Source organism: Myotis davidii, unplaced genomic scaffold (genome assembly GCF_000327345.1).
Source record: "Myotis davidii unplaced genomic scaffold, ASM32734v1 scaffold1397, whole genome shotgun sequence".
NCBI classification, from domain to species: Eukaryota; Metazoa; Chordata; class Mammalia; order Chiroptera; family Vespertilionidae; genus Myotis; species Myotis davidii.
In genome coordinates this window covers 53,827-57,501 of record NW_006288438.1, presented here as the reverse complement: position 1 = coordinate 57,501, position 3,675 = coordinate 53,827, and the positions used below count along the sequence as shown (strand labels likewise).

General features: G+C 38.8%; 1 pseudogene; it reads right to left on the bottom strand.

Moving 5' to 3' along the window:
• Positions 1-3,025: 3,025 nt before the first annotated feature.
• On the bottom strand, positions 3,026-3,675 carry LOC107182577 (annotated as a pseudogene).

Here is a 3,675-nt window from a genome sequence, read left to right as displayed (position 1 = left end):
TTTTTCAAATATAAATTTTAATGCCCCAGCTTTTTTTTTCATTTCCATTTGCCTGAAATTTTTTTTTCATCCCTTGATTCTTACACATGTTGGTGAATTTATCATCCAGCCTATTGAGCATCCTTATAACCATTACTCTGAATTCTTTCTCTGACAGATTGCTTGCCTCCATTTAATTTATTTCCTTCTCTAGTGATTCCTCATTTTCGTTCATATGAGGGTTGTTTCTTTGTCTCCACATTTCTACTGTTTTTTGGGGTGTTTTTTTTTTGTGGTTGTTTCTATGAATTAGAACAAACTGCTATGCCACCCAGATTTTTTGAATTTGTCTTATGTAGTATATGTTTTGTTCAGTACAGTGATGCAGTATCTCAGGTCTTCTGGGCTGGGTATCTAGTAATGCCCCCTACTTGAGATATTTGGGTTCTTTTGATGTTGTTGGGTCTTGAATGTTATTAGCCCATTACTGGGTGGAGTCTCCTCTCAGGGTGTCATTATGTGGATCACTCCCTATCACACCATGACAACCATTGTGGGGGGGCTGATTGAACAGCACAAAATACAATACGACAATACACGACACAAAAGTAACAGAACATGAATATACACAAGACACTTGTAACCTCAATAAAAGTTACACCAGAGAAAAGAGAATTAGGAGACAGAAAAGAGAACAAAAATGAAATCAAGAAAATCGAAAATTGAAAGAAAAAAAAAGAAAGGACTATGGGGAGAAAACACCACAAAACAAAAAATAAACCAAAAAGCACATGCAAAAAAAAAAACACACAGAAAAAGGGTGAGGGGCAGAATTTATAGAGGCTGAGGTTAAATACAGAAAAAAAGATTAAGGAATTGGATTAATAGTGGATGGACACAGTTAAGTATAGAGGTGGTAAAAAAAGAATGAGTGGATAAAGAAGGAAAAAACAAAAGCAAAAATAAATAAATAAATAAATAAATAAAATTAAAACATTTTAAAATTAAAATTTTTTTTAATTAATTAATTTATTGAAAAAGAGACCAAAGGAGATAGCATATAGGTTTTAATTTAGGTAGTGAAATTAATTTAAAAATTAGGAGAAGAAAAGAGCAAGATAGGAGAGACAAAAATGTTTGACTAGCAAAGAAAGAGAAAAGAGAAGGGTGGATGGAGTAGTAGCTGAGTGGAATAAATTAGATATTTGAATAAGCCAACAGAGACTACAATAATATTAAATTAATACAGCAGATAAAGAAGATCAATTTTCAACAAGAAGTAAAAAGAAAGGAAAGAGATAAACTAAAGTGGGGACAGGAAAAGGAAAAAAAAGGCTGGAAAAGGGAGAAGCAAGAAACAAAGATGGAGAAAAAAGAAAAAAAAAGAAGATTAAAATAAAATAGCAATAAAAATAAAAATCGAATAAAGAAAAGGTAATACTAGAAAAATTAAAGAATAAATTAACTTAAAAAATTAAAAACGTGAAGTGTCGTTCACTTCAGCCAACTTTTAATGCCCCATGGTCACTGGTTTAGGACCCCTTTTTTCTGTTTTGTCTGCCAATTCTGGGCCTCCTGTAGTTAGGAACTGTCTTTGGCATTTAGCACAGTGCTGAAGCTCCAGGCGATCCACCACTCCTTTGTTCCTGCCTGTCTCCACAGGCTGTGGCTGCAAGCAGGCAGGACCAATCTTCCCACTTTGCCTGTCTGCTAGCTGTCAATCTTAATCACTCAAGCTCCTGTTTCCTACAAGGCTTTAGGTGGGCGTGATGCTGTTTCTCTCTCTGAGAATCAGATAGTTATTTCTTCCCTAACCCAGAGCTACTCTTCTGCAATGGCCCAAAGTATTACTCTGTCCTTATTTGGTCAGAGTTCTTTGTATGGAGACTAATGGCATTGGCTGGCAACCTGGAGTTGTCAATCAGTCTGGTTTCCAGAATATTGGGGCTGAACTGGCCTCTCTTCCAACCCAGCCACTGAGAGCTCTTTGCGGCTATTCAGAGCCTTTGTTCCCTTTGTGTAGTTCAAATGGAGGTGTGAGGGGGTTGGAGGGACGATAGGCTGTATTACCTGTCTTGAGGCTACGAGGAGGAGCTGGCTCTTCAGCAGAAAAATGGCCACTTAGGTTTGGAAGTTTACAAGTATCCCAATGCTGGATTTCTGGTCATGTCTCCCTGTCCTACTTCCCTCCACAGCCTCTTCTCAGGCTCCACAAATACGTGCCTCGAACTATGCCACAGCCTCAGGTGAGTGCGTAACTGAAAGGTCCTATGAACTGGGTTTAGCAGACAAAACAAAGGCAAAACAACCACAAAACTGCTGGTTTTTCTCCTGCCAGCACTGCTTTAACAGACCGCCTTTCTGAACACAGCCTTTCTCATCTATGGTCTGAGATCTAGATTCCCCAGCTGTAAGCAGCCCTGTGACTTCTTCTCTCCACAGTTGAATGTTACACCTGTCCCCAAGGGAAGGGGCTTCAGTGTAGTGCAGCTTCCTCCTCACCCTCTCAGCCCACTGGTTGTGTATCACTCTCTAGCCCAGATCCCCTTTCCTACCATTCTCCAGGTGTCCTCTGTCCCTCCTGGTTGCAAATTGTCTTCTCAGCTTGTTAATCTAACTTGTTAATACTGGGTGGATGATCTCCAATTTAGTTGCTTTTCCAGGATGGTCACAGCAGTAGGTGCACAACACATTAGCCAATTCGGCCCCCTTTTTTCTTCTAATTGTCATTTGATATTTTTAAACAGAGGCTAAAACATTAATATTTAGTTGTGCTTTTACAGAATGTACTTTACTAAAAGCTGATTTAACTACAAACAGGTATTCATAATTTCTTTTTTATGTCATTTATTCGCTAAACATATGCTCCAAATCTAAATTTATAACAAAAGAAATTATTTAAGGAATCAAATCCTTTCTGTCTATAAAGGAAACCGAGAACTTTAGATTTTAACATATAATAAACTATATAAAGGACAGAATCTCACCAAAAACCTAGTGTTTCTTATGTAAAACTATTGACATTTGAAAAAAGATTAATAAGAAATCAAGAGGCATTCTTAGAATGAAAAATGTGGGACACTCGGTCTCGAATCTGTTTGGTCTTCACACCATACACAATAGGGTTGAGCAATGGTGGGACAAGCAGGTAAAGGTTGGACAGAATAATATGAATGTAAGGTGGAATGTGGAAGCCAAACCTGTGTGTAAAGAAGGAGAAGAAAGCCAGGAGATAAAACTCAAGAAAGACACAAATATGGGCAATGCAGGTGTTAAAAGCTTTCAGCCTGGCTTCCTTCTGAGGCAGACTGAAGACAGTTATAAATATTCGAATGTAAGATAGTGTGATGAAGATTATATCAAAGCCAAGTACACGTAAATAAGCCACAGTTGCAAGAGACAGGCATCAAAGTGTATCTTGGGCAGATGAAACCAGAATATTCCTAGCATTTTTGGCAGGATGCAGGTACTGAGAGCAATGTCTGTGGCTCCAAGCATTGCCAGGAAGAGATACATGGGCTCGTGGAGGCTGCGCTCAGATTTGATGATGACCAGGATCAGAGAATTCCCACACAGAGCAATGATGTACATGGCACAGAAAGGGATGCCAATCCAGGCCTGAACAGACTCCAGACCAGGGATCCCCACCAGTGTCAGCACCGAGGGCATGAAGACTGTGCTATTAAGCTTGAACAT